General features: G+C 45.8%; 1 protein-coding gene across 2 annotated transcripts in view; it reads right to left on the bottom strand.

Annotated features, from left to right (window-relative positions):
- Positions 1 to 14011, bottom strand: part of LOC124615719 — a 331203-nt gene that overhangs the window by 258739 nt on the left and 58453 nt on the right. The window lies entirely within an intron of this gene.

The raw sequence follows: 14011 nt of genomic DNA, 5'->3' as shown, positions 1-14011 counted from the left end.
CCATAGTGCAATGCCCTCCCTAACACAAACTTTAATTCCTCTCTTGAGGGGGGCATCGGACTAGGGTAATCTGTGCAGTTGTGTTAGCTACACTGCTACGATGGAATAATGGCTAGTAAGTAGGAGACCCAGGTTCAAGTCCCGGCTGTGGCACCAATTCTAATTCATAGATCTGATATAATTAAATTTTCCTTGAGACTTCTTCAGCTTCTGTCGTTAACGAAAACAAAGTTAGGACTCATTTGTCCCAAGGAAAATTTAATTCCATCACATCAACAGATACATTTCCTAACTCAGCTTTGCTGAAACACTGCGACCTTAACCTGTTATTTTTAATGGCGAGAACGCGCATGGTGTGATCACGACTGTCGTGGACAGTCCCTGTCGCAACGAAAGAGAGCCAAATAAAATTAACTCGTCGATTACAACCACAGATTCAGATTGCCTACAAAATTTCGAGCATATCGATAATTATCTCAGACCGGAAGGATCATTGATTCATCGATTAATTTACAGAGTTATATAAATTTTACACCGAAAACGTGCACCACCGATCAATTGCCTACATGGAGGACCATCTGGTGGAAGTAGCGAAATAATGTCCATATTCAGCATTTGTTTAATGTAGAAAATGCTCAAGATGGCGAGTATCCTTACAGAGTCCTGGGCGTCACATCAGAATATAAGGTGAAGCCAGGCGATTGCGTAGGCATACCAGTTTCTCCCTCGTTCGGGGTATTCACGCCCAAACAGGTGTGCCAATCTATGAGTCACAGAGACCGAGCCGGTCGCCCGTACAAGGCTGCAGCAACAGTTCTTTCGCTCCCCCTGTTATATTGGCTGCGGGGACGTACTTGTCAATAGTGCGGTGTCCGAGTTCACAAAGCAGCGTCGACAGCCACTCTCCAGGCCCATTGGGTTGCTGACCTTGGACTAGGGTACATCACAGATAGTAAGTGTGCGGCGGCTACCGCCATTCTGGTATGCAAGCGTTGCCTTCCATCACTATGAGACCGTCCTCTTTGGTCACCAATTACTGTTACTGCTTTCATACAATCATACCGTTTTTCACTGCGAGAATCCGGTCGAAATGTGCGGGATGCCGGCCGCGGTGGTCTTGCGGTTCTAGGCGCTGCAGTCCGGAACCGCGGGACTGCTACAGTCGCAGGTTCGAATCCTGCCTCGGGCATGGATGTGTGTGATGTCCTTAGGTTGGTTAGGTTTAAGTAGTTCTAAGTTCTAGGGGACTGATGACCTAAGATGTTAAGTCCCATAGTGCTCAGAGCCATTTGAACCATTTTTGTGCCGGATGGGAGAAAGCGCAAATAACTGGTATAGTGGGGCGTACCCTCTGTCATGCACTTCACAGTGGTTCGCAGAGTATAGGTGTAGATAGTAGAACACAGGCTATTTACTCTCAGATTCTTGATTCGTTTCAGTTCAAGATCCACTGCCCTCTTTAGAGACAGGACCTATTCTCGTTTAGATTTCTCTTTGTGTTTAACTTTTTTTTTTTTTGGGGGGGGGGGGGGGGGGCATCCCGCCTAGCCATGCATCACTGTGCAAGCTGTGGAAGCTACCTCCCAACAGAATGCAGGGTGTCCCAAGAGGAAAGATCAGTATTCAGGGCTATGAATGGAACGATCACTCGAAGCAATCAAGTCTAGTAAACATGTGCTCTGAAACGCATACTTTAAGAGCTTTGAGCAGATGTTCACTGAAAGAGATGCGTTTCACAGTAGCGAAGATGGTTCAAATGGCTCTGAGCATTATGGGACTTAACAGCTGAGATCATCAGTCCCCTAGAACTTAGAACTACTTAAACCCAACTAACATAAGGACAGCACAGACATCCGTGCCCGAGGTAGGATTCGAACCTGCGACCGTAGCGGTCGCGCGGTTCCAGACTGTAGCGCCTAGAACTGCTTGGCCACGCAGGCCGGCTAGCGAAGATGAACAAGTGCTCGTAGCGCTTAAGGTATGAACTTTAGTGCCTATGTTTACTGGATATTTTTTCCTTGTTTTGGTCGATACAGCCACATCTCAAAATATGGAAGCCAAAGAGCAGCAGGACACATTTGTATCAGAGTATCGAATATGAAGAAGTGCTCATGGCTCTAAAGGTGTGCAGCCTAGAACTGATGCTCATCAGAATTTTTGTCTTCGAATGGTCTTTCCTGTCACAATCCAGAATATTGACATTCCTCCTGGGGCATCCTACATACTGAAATTTAATCGTGTATATGGGCTATCACGTTTACTAGCTTTCCATCTGTCCCTTTTTCTTTAAATTAATCAATTACGCGATGAAACACGTCCCAAAGAAGAAGTCTCCACGGTTCAGTGACAGTAGATCAGCAGGTGAGTGCTACTGCCTACTGCCTATCTGAAATAGGAAAGGTGGTAGGCAGCGGTTTCCGCGGTGTATTCGTCTCACTCATCATCTACAGACCATTGGCATCTCCAGGGTCCGAAATACGACCTTGATGGAGAAAAGTAATCGGTACACGTCATAATACCAGTGTTGTGAAATATCAGAGTGAAGCCCATCCACTGTCCGTCGGCCGCGCGTTGTAGAGAAGATCTATCTTTAGTATCTTGGGTCCTATCCCGACCAGCTTCCACTAAGGATGTTTGAGCCAGCCAATGAGGGTTCGCTACCTCCCTCCACATTACTCTCGCTTTTAGTGCTGTGCATGTTATCTGCGGCTTTACAAAAACACTTAATTTTTCCAGCTGGCTTTCTAGGACACCGACCCTCTTTTGTCTACTTGTCTTGTATCTAGGCAACACTTTTTTTTAATGAGTAGGGTGTACGCAGTTTAAATCCAGGGCTGTGGTTCGTTGATTCGGTATCTGGAGGACTCTGATGTTCTTATTTATTTCTTTTATTTGTTGCTTATTTAGCCTTAAGGGTCTGACTTACTTCCTCCAGTAATAACATATTCCTATTAAAGTATTACAAAGCGTTTACAGTAATAATAATAATAATAGTAACAGTAATAATAATAATAATAATAATAATAATAATAATAAAGGTCATTAAGGTGATATTTATTAGTTTAGCACATTTGAAGTCGTGTTTTGTAGTATTAGAAGCGGAACGCACAAGGAAAGAGAACAAGATTAAAATTTCATTGATAGTAAAGAACAGAATAGACAAGCGGAAGGGAGCAGTGGAGGAGGGAGGAAGTGTTGACAAGGGTCAGCCGCAGACAAGTATATGGAAGAGAAAAGTGATAAAAGATTATTATAAGTTTGGAAGAAATTTAATTTCTCCGATTTTATGAGAAAAATTGGTCCAAAGTCGGGTTCCTGACACAGAATATGATTTTTAAAGCATCAGTTTCTGTAATTTAGTTCATCACACCACCCGTCACATTTAACTCTCCAGCATAGTGCATCACAAACCACAATAGCTATTGACATACATCAATTTCTATAATGTACCCGTCGCTGTCCTATCTTCGAAAGTCCCTTGCAGGCACATACGGCACGTGCTGATACAACATGAGCAACTATCTGTAGTTCAGAGTCATACTCGTAGTCACGAGATGGTGAGTGTCTACGCAACTTCTATGGCCCGGTGGGATGCGTTTCAGGGTAGTCCAAATCGCTCGAGGCTGGTCAAATCCGGACCTTCCTGCTGGATGCATGGCAATTTGAAGCATTGAGAAGGACATTTTGTTTCCATTCAGCGATGCACTGATTTAATCTTCAGTAACAATCAAGGATGTGAATCTTTATCTTTTTCGCTCCATGTAGAGAATACATCATTCAATATTGGAAGGTTTTCACGTAGTAGAGGGATCGTACGTCTTGTATCAGGAGGTCGAGTATGGTTCAAGTCAGGTGACAGGTATGTGAGAGTAGATCGTATTGATCGACTAACAATGTGCATGCCTTCGTTAAGTTGTATGCGTATCTCTTTTCATGCGTGGATATAAAGCCAGACAGTCACACAGTAATCTGATTTTGAGCATACCAATCCAGGAACGAACACTATCAACAAAACACAAATGAAGCAATGGTGGATTCAAACATGGCAGAGAAAGTGGGAGGCATCCGACAAGGGTCGACGAGTACACCCTTTCTTTCCTGATGTAAGTGAAAGATTACAACTAAAACATGTCGACCCAAGCCGGGGCTGGTCCATTTCCTGATCGGCCACGGGCCGTACACGATACACTTAAACCGCGCGGGACCAACTTACACTACTGGCCATTACAATTGCTACATCACGAAGATGACGTGCTACAAACGCGAAATTCAACCGACAGGAAGAAGATGCTGTGATATGCAAATGATTAGCTTTTCAGAGCATTCACACAAGGTGCTGACATGAGGAAAGTTTGTAATCGATTTCTCATACACAAACAGCAGTTGACCGGCGTTGCCTCGTGAAACGTTGTTGTAATGCCTCGTATAAGGAGGAGAAATGCGTACCATCACGTTTCCGACTTTGATAAAGGTCGGATTGTAGCCTATCGCGATTGCGGTTTATCGTATCGCGACATTGGTGCTAGCGTTGGTAAAGATCCAATGTCTGTCAGCAGAATATGGAATCGGTGGGTTCAGGAGGATAATACGGAACGCCGTGCTGGATCCCAACGGCCTCGTATCACTAGCAGTAGAGATGACAGGCATCTTATCCCCATGGCTGTAACGGATCCTGCAGCCACGTCTCGATCCCTGAGTCAACAGATGGGGACGTTTGCAAGACAACAACCATCTCCTCGAACAGTTCGACGACGTTTGCAGCAGCATGGACTATCAGCTCGGAGACTATGGCTGCAGTTACCCTTGACGCTGCATCACAGGTACGAGCGCCTGCGATGGTGTACTCAACGACGAACCTGGGTGCGCAAATGGAAAAACGTCATTTTTTCGGATGAATCCAGGTTCTGCATACAGCATCATGATGGTCGCATCCGTGTTTGGCGACACCACCGTGAACGCACATTGGAAGCGTGTATTCGTCATCGCCATACCGGTGTATCACCCGAGGTGATGGTATGGGGTGCCTTGGTTACACGTCTCGGTCACCTCTTGTTCGCATTGACGGCACTTTGAACAGTGGACGTTACATTTCCGATGTGTTACGACCCGTGGCTCTACCCTTCATTCGATCCCTGCGAAACCCTACATTGCAGCAGGATAATGCATGACCGCATGTTGCAGGTCCTGTATGGGACTTTCTGGATACAGACAATGTTTGACTGCTGCCCTGGCCAGCACATTCTCCAGATCTCTGACCGATTGGAAACGTCTGGTCAATGGTGGCCGAGCAACTGGCTCGTCACGATACGCCTGTCACTACTCTTGATGAACTGTGGTATCGTGTTGAAGCTGCATGGGCAGCTGTACCTGTACACGGCATCCCAGCTCTGTTTGACTCAATGCCCAGGCGTACCAAGGCCGTTATTACGGCCAGAGGTGGTTGTTCTGGGTATTCATTTCTCAGGATCTTTGCACCCAAATTGCGTGAAAATGTAATCACAAGTCAGTTCTAGCATAATATATTTGTCCAATGAATACCCGTTTATCATCTGCATTTCTTCTTGGTGTAGCAATTTTAATGGCCAGTAGTGTAGAATGAAATATGCATTTGCGGAAAAACTGGGACACCAGAATATGTCACACTGCTATGCAACACTATCAGAAGTAAGACCTATACAGAATGACGGTGACATCGCCAGAATAACACGTAACCCTGCTGTCTGGAACACAATGAATAGCGTAGCCGATATTGTATCGAACACTGCACGAAGAATACAAGCGTCGAAACCCTTACGGACGTGGGCGTAGACAACAACCGAACACACCACGTGGAAGAGCACAAGCACGACCACAGATCTGGAAACCAAGGAAGGAACCAACATGCTAAGTGAACTTGACTGATAAGGGAACGACACTAAGGATCCAGACCAACGATACATGACACTGCATGCCGTAACACAGCCACAAACCACCCAACAGGCAATAACACTCATAAAACAAAGCACCCACACAAAAAGACTCTAGTAATAAGGTAAAATCGCTTTGGAGGAGAAGACAAAAAATTCAAATGGCTCTGAGCACTATGGGACTTAAAATTCTGAGGTCATCAGTCCCCTAGAACTTAGAACTACTTAAACCTAACTAACCTAAGGACATCACAAACATCCATGCCCGAGGCAGGATTCGAACCTGCGACCGTAGTGTTCGCGCGGTTCCAGACTGTAGCGCCTAGAACCGATCGGCCACTCCGGCCGGCTGAGGAGAAGGCTCTAAGAACTTATATTCTGAGGCTCTTCCTCCGCAACGACACACTGCATACTGTCTATAGTATATTGTACGCATGCAGTAATGTATTACGCGTCTTATTATGTGTAGGCAGAAGTACAATCTCTTCTTTATGTAAAGCTACAATCAAAGTATTTTATATATCAAAATCTGTTTTCTGTATGAACTATGTATAAAACTAAAAATGTAACGTATTAAGTTATTTAAAAAATACTGCACTCAAGTAACAATGAACTAAACTCTGGTTCTACTAATGAATTTACAAGTGTAGTGTGTATGTATCTACGTTATCACACGGAATATACCACAACTACCAACAATTAGAGAAGCAACTATTGAATATCATCTAGTGTCCTGACATGCAACACGTTAGTAATACTTCGATAGACACAAACACATCAAACGTACATAAACCCACACCATTACAGTTGAGAATATCTGGAGGTTCTACCGAGACACACTCACCAGAAATAGTAGAAATAGGCTATTATCAACCAACAAGCTACTCAGACTAAATTACACATCCTCGTATTTCACTTCCCTCTACGTATTGCAACTTATTTTCACCACACTTCTTGTATTACCCTTTTTTACACTTTATAAATTCTATTCTACTCAACTAGACAGAAAAAAATTATATAGAACTTTTAATAATTGTTAAGAATTCAGTTTTCTGTAGTCTCCGAGAAATTTTATATACATTATGTTCCTTATATTACTAAAAATTGCATTAACAATTGCACATCAATAAGTCTGTAACAATAAGAAGTCTTTGCGGTTAGATTCAGACGCATCCGACCCACATTACATTCCAAGGGGGTGGGTTACTCTGTACTGTTAATGAAATAAATAATACCAGTCCGAATGCAGATACGCAAAGAGAGTCTGCTGACGATCCCTAACTAGTGCCACAGAGCTGCTTTTGAGATTAGCAGGTGTTCGTGTCAAGTGCTCCTTGAAAGAAAGTGTCCTATCTAACGCCATCCCAATGCACTATGGATGCATGTTATGATGAAGTTTGCGTACCTCAGGACAAACATCTAGGGCTCTGTGTGCCAGTCTACTAGACAGATGAAAACATGCAACATGTTTTATTTGAGTTTGGTCGTAACCTCCATTTATGGAAATATTGGCTTAAAATGTCTGGATTAGAAGCCAGGATTTCTTCAGCTGAAGAAATCCTAACTTTTGCTGTGCAGCTCAGAGAGTAGTGTAAGAGCTGAAGGTAAAAAACATGCAGTGCAATGATTAAGAAGATGATAGACGAAACGCAGAGTATGATAGTGTCTATACTTATTAGCATGGAGCCATGACAACTGTCCGTGGGCAGGAGTGATACTGTCGACATAGCGTACATCACAAACGTATAGAACACAAGCGTTCATCGCCAGCTGCAGCCAGCGTGAGCTCTCATACGTAAGGCCTTGGAGAATAGGAACACTATAATCAAGTACGGGGAGAACTGACTCTGCCAGTATCTTTTTATAGCTTCTTTTTCTGGCGCGCGAGGCCGGCTGGACTGTTGACCTCCCATCCCATGGCAATCAACGGTTTTGCCTGGAGCTAGCCTGTCGCCAGCGCCCACGTGGGCAGTATTCCACCGGAACAGCCAACTACAGGGTTATTACAAATGATTGAAGCGATTTCACAGCTCTACAATAACTTTATTATTTGAGATATTTTCACAATGCTTTGCACACACATACAAAAACTCAACAAGTTTTTTTAGGCATTCACAAATGTTCGATATGTGCCCCTTTAGTGATTCGGCAGACATCAAGCCGATAATCAAATTCCTCCAACACTCGGCGCAGCATGTCCCCATCGATGATTTCGAAAGCATCGTTGATCCGAGCTCGCAGTTCTGGCACGTTTCTTGGTAGAGGAGGTTTAAACACTGAATCTTTCACACAACCCCACAGAAAGAAATCGCATGGGGTTAAGTCGGGAGAGCGTGGAGGTCATGACATGAATTGCTGGTCATGATCTCCACCATGACCGATCCATCGGTTTTCCAATCCCCTGTTCAAGAAATGCCGAACATCATGATGGAAGTGCGGTGGAGCACCATCCTGTTGAAAGATGAAGTCGGCGCTGTCGGTCTCCAGTTGTGGCATGAGCCAATTTTCCAACATGTCCAGATACACGTGTCCTGTGACGTTTTTGTCGCAGAAGAAAAAGGGGCCATAAACTTTAAACCGTGAGATTGCACAAAATACGTTAACTTTTGGTGAATTGCGAATTTGCTGCACGAATGCGTGAGGATTCTCTACCGCCCAGATTCGCACATTGTGTCTGTTCACTTCACCATTAAGAAAAAATGTTGCTTCATCACTGAAAACAAGTTTCGCACTGAACGCATCCTCTTCCATGAGCTGTTGCAACCGCGCCGAAAATTCAAAGCGTTTGACTTTGTCATCGGGTGTCAGGGCTTGTAGAAATTGTAAACGGTAAGGCTTCTGCTTTAGCCTTTTCCGTAAGATTTTCCAAACCGTCGGCTGTGGTACGTTTAGCTCCCCGCTTGCTTTATTCGTCGACTTCCGCGGGCTACGCGTGAAACTTGCCCGCACGCGTTCAACCGTTTCTTCGCTCACTGCAGGCCGACCCGTTGATTTCCCCTTACAGAGGCATCCAGAAGCTTTAAACTGCGCATACCATCGCCGAATGGAGCTAGCAGTTGGTGGATCTTTGTTGAACTTCGTCCTGAAATGTCGTTGCACTGTTATGACTGACTGATGTGAGTGCATTTCAAGCACGACATACGCTTTCTCGGCTCCTGTCGCCGTTTTGTCTCACTGCGCTCTCGAGCGCTCTGGCGGCAGAAACCTGAAGTGCGGCTTCAGCCGAACAAAACTTTATGAGTTTTTCTACGTATCTGTAGTGTGTCGTGACCATATGTCAATGAATGGAGCTACAGTGAATTTATGAAATCGCTTCAATCATTTGTAATAGCCCTGTACAAAGAGCTGGCCTGGCTCTTCAAATCTTTTGTCTAGCAGCCCGCTACGTTCCAGTTTTCCACGAAGGGTCACACCATATTCGAGCATAACCAGAGTAGCAAAACATTAAACTCGTTGTATCGCTAGTCTTGCGTTCCACTGCATTGCGCGTGGACCTGGATCGAGCGCGCGCGCGCGCGTTGGATAAAACCGGACGGCTCGGCTGCATTCTGTAGCGACCTTGGCTCTCCCACCGCTTTAAGTTCGCTGCGTCGCGAGAAAGTGTTCCGCGGCTGTAGAAGTCGGTCACACCGCATCTGGAGACTCACTGCCTGCCTGTCGATGACGCAACGGCTCTCTCTGGAATGGCGGCGCGTCATAGACGGAATGGCATTCCCCTGTCGTGACATTACAGCAAGGCGGGACTAGCTGACACAGCTGTGTTTGGGGATAGTTCACGGAGGCCTTAGCTGTTGACATCTATCCAGTACCTACATGCCAGGAAAAAGATCCGTTGAGAAGGGAAAGACGTTACGTATCTGAGGTTGAAAACAGAAACCAACTGCGTTTTCGTTCTACCAATATTTGTTATTTCAGGCTGGTCTTCGGCTTACTGGGCCATAGTCAGGAAACATCTGACTAGCGTCCACAACAAACAGTAGCAGTGTAGCACAAACAGTCTTGACGCAAGTCGCTGTCACGGTTGTAAACAGGTAATTATCGTTTTACGCGATGAATGAGCTCTTAATAGACTGACAACCAGTTGCGTGAATGGCGGCCGTTTATCGTGTGAACGGGCTCACTCAGATCGCGTTCGTAGCGGCGCACGGTAATTCTAGGGATAAAGGAATTGGGCCAGTTCTAAATTCGGCACTGCGCATGCCCGAGCTGTGGCCACGTCTCTGTTGAGTGCTGGGTCTGCCATATTGTTTTCTCGCGCACTTACCGTATGGTGAGTTTTGTTTCTATTTATGGTCGTTTCGTTCTCGCAGGGAACTTTCTGAGGAAAGGAAAGTAGTGTATTTTTCGTAAATATTTTTACACGAGTTTTTAAATGTTTGTAAATTTCATAAATAATTAATGATACGCTAATGTGAAATCACGACTTTGGCAATTATGCAAGTAACGGTACGCTGTGTTCACATTTATCGTTTAAACACGCTGCGACAAGATCTTGCACGAGTTTATGCTGTAGTTCGGGCGTAGGACGCTTGGAGCGCTTCAGTAGACTATGATCTTTCTTGAACGCTTTCGTTCAGCGTGTGAAAAGGGTTTAACAGTTGGAGAGACACTAACGCACCTAGCGACGAGAAAGTGAGCTATCACTTAAGTCATATGAGCCACAATATTATTATTAGCTTAGCGACTCGAGCGTTAGTAAAATGTCAAGAGACCTGAATGATCGTAAATTAAATGTAAACAGAACCAAAACTCATAAATAAAATAACATACACTGAGATGACAAATGTCACGGGATACCTCCCAATATCCTGTCGGACCTCCTTTTTCCTGGCGCAATGCAGCAACTCGGCGCGGCGTGAACTCGGCAAGTCATTGACAGTCTCCTACAGAAATATTGAGCCATGCTGTCTCTATAGCCGTCCACAAATGTTAAATGTGACCGGTGCAGGATGTTGTGCACAAACTGACCTGTCGATTATCTACCAAACTTTCGATGGGATTCAATTCAGGAGATCTGGGTGACTAAATTATTCGCTCGAACTGTACAGAATGTTCTTCGAACCAATTCCGAAGAACTATGACCTGGTGACATGGTATATTGTCATGGGAACAAATTCCATGAATGCCTACAAATGGTCTCCAAGCAGCCGAATTGTGGTGCGCGTACTGTAAGACCCTCGGTACACACACCATCAGATTATTCGACTCGTCGCTCTAATGAAGTAGGCGAGTGTCAGCAATATGTCTCGTGATCTTATTGTGGCGTGTTTATCTTCTGCCGTTAGGTCAGACGATAGAAATGCCAAAAAATGGCTCTGAGCACTATGGGACTCAACTGCTGTGGTCATCAGTCCCCTAGAGCTTAGAACTACTTAAACCTAACTAACCCAAGGACATCACATACACCCATGCCCGAGGCAGGATTCGAACCTGCGACCGTAGCAACAGCGCGGCTCCGGACTGGAGCGCCTAGAACCGCACGGCCACCACGGCCGGCATAGAAATGCCACTTGCACGCTTAGAGTAGCAGATTGACGGTGACCAACTTTAAACAGAAGATGATTAATTTTCACACACATTTATTAAAATAGTAACAAGCATAAACCTTATGTAACTTGAGTCTGGACGCTATTTACAATTGACAATCTGAAGTTCCTTTGGTCTTGGTACGTTAATCTTATTCTCACATATCTCTGATACTTGACAAAGTGTCTATACATTTCTCTTCATGGCTATGTACTGGAATATGATAATCTTATTAGGCGCAGACTGAAACTTGACTATAGACTGGTACAGACTAATGCAGACTGGTACAGACTGCAGATTGGTACAGACTGCTGCAGACAAATGCAGACTGATGCAGACAAATGCAGATTGATGCAGACTGACTAAACGGAGGTCTGTACACTCGTTATAATACCTCGCGTGTTCATGTATCACTGCGCGAGTGTGATCCATGAGGAGAAAAGGTTCTGCGTTAGCAGCAATCTCATTGGCTGCGTTACATATTAATACGCGGATCGGTGGAAGCAGAATTTGGTCCGTCTCTACGGCAGCGCCATCTCGTAGTGCGGAGACGGACGAGTGCTGCGCCTGCGCTGTTGTGCTTAGCGGGGCCCGCTCTAGTGGGAAAGTTGTGTATGCGCTGACTACGCGGAACTATGTACACAACACGAATATACCCATTTCCAGTCAATGGTCTGTACAGATGGAACAGAGGGCCCAGTCCATTACATTTTTTTTTTTTTTTTTTGTTTGTGGTTTTAGGGCGCAAAACTTCTATGGTCATTAGCGCCCAGCCCGTGACGTAGAAAACAGGAAAAAAACGAAATTTAAAATCAGCAGCAATGGGAACAAAGTCATAAAATTTGAGAAACTAAAGGCAGAAGGAATGCTTAAAAATCCATTATAGAAAGAGGGTGGTTGTCCCCCCCCAAAAAAAAGGCTTCAAATGACTGACGTCATTTCACTGTCACTAATAAACTGCAGAACGCGGTCAGCTGAGCGCGTGTCATCTGCTAAAATCGACGATAGATCAGGCGATAGCTGTAGACGGGAGCGTAACGGATTAAAATAGGGGCATTCAATTAAAAGGTGTCTGACCGTCCACGGCTGAGAGCAGTGGGGACAGAGTGGGGGAGGATCACCGCTTAAAAGATGTCGATGACTAAAAAGACAGTGCCCTATCCGGAGTCTAGCTAAAATTACCTCCTCCCGACGACGCGTTCGGGAGGAAGAGGACCATGCGCAAGGAAGGGCTTTCACTTCCCGCAATTTATTATGGGGAAGTGTTGACCAATGCGCATGCCATAAATGAGCAACTTGGCGACATAAACCGCTCCGTAGATCGGTAAACGGAAGAGACTGAATAGCTGGCAGAGGAAGAGAGACTGCAGCCTTGGCCGCTATATCGGCCGCCTCATTTCCACAGATACCAGCGTGTCCCGGGAGCCAGAGGAACGCCACTGAGACGCCCCCCAGGTGGAGCAAGCGCAGACAGTCCTGAATCCGGTGGACCAGAGGGTGCACAGGGTAAAGAGCTTGGAGACTTAGGAGAGAGCTGAGAGAATCTGAGCAGATTACGTACTGTATCCGCTGATGGCGGCGGAGGTAGTGGACAGCCTGGAGAATAGCGTAAAGCTCCGCAGTATAAACCGAACACTGGTCGGGAAGCCGAAAGTGATTTGGGGTGTCGCCAACAATATAGGCACTCCCTACACCTAACGATGTTTTCGAGCCATCGGTGTAAATAAATGTGGCTTCCGTCATTTGTGCACATAGAGCAGCAAATGCCCGACGGTAAACAAGTGTAGGGGTACCATCCTTGGGAAATTGACATAGGTCTCTGAGCAAGTCGATCCGGGGACGGAGCCAAGGCGGTGCTGTACCCCAAGTTGTCAAGAAGGTTTTAGGAAAGCGGAAGGAAAGAGAATGGAGCAGTTGACGGAAGCGGACTCCCGGGGGTAGTAGGGAGGAGGAGCGGCCTGCATACCCGACATCAAAGGAGGTGTCGAAAAAAAGGTCATGGGCTGGATTAGCAGGCATGGAAGACAGATGGCTAGCATAACGACTCAGAAGGACTGCCCGCCGATTGGATGGCGGAGGTTCAGCAGTCTCAGCATAAAGGCTTTCCACAGGGCTGGTGTAAAAAGCTCCAGACACTAAACGTAATCCACGGTGGTGGATAGAGTCGAGACGCCGAAGAATAGACGGCCGAGCAGAGGAGTAGACTATGCTTCCATAATCCAATTTCGAGCGCACTAAGGCGCGATAGAGGCGGAGAAGCACCACTCGGTCCGCTCCCCAAGAGGTGCCATTCAGGACACAGAGGGTGTTAAGGGAACGCAGACAGCGAGCCGAAAGATAGGAAACGTGGGAGGACCAGCACAGTTTTCTGTCAAACATAAGACCCAAGAATTTAGCGACGTCGGAAAACGGAAGGTTGACAGGACCTAGATGTAAGGAGGGCGGAAGAAACTCCTTACGTCGCCAAAAATTAACACAAACGGTCTTACTGGGTGAGAAACGGAAGCCGGTTTCGATGCTCCACGAGTGGAGGCGATCGAGACATCCTTGAAGACGTCTTTCAAGAAGGCTGGTCCGTT

This window comes from Schistocerca americana, chromosome 5, assembly GCF_021461395.2.
Source record: "Schistocerca americana isolate TAMUIC-IGC-003095 chromosome 5, iqSchAmer2.1, whole genome shotgun sequence".
In the NCBI taxonomy this organism is placed as follows: Eukaryota; Metazoa; Arthropoda; class Insecta; order Orthoptera; family Acrididae; genus Schistocerca; species Schistocerca americana.
The sequence above is the reverse complement of the archived record's forward strand: the minus strand, read 5'-3'. Positions and strand labels throughout refer to the sequence as shown.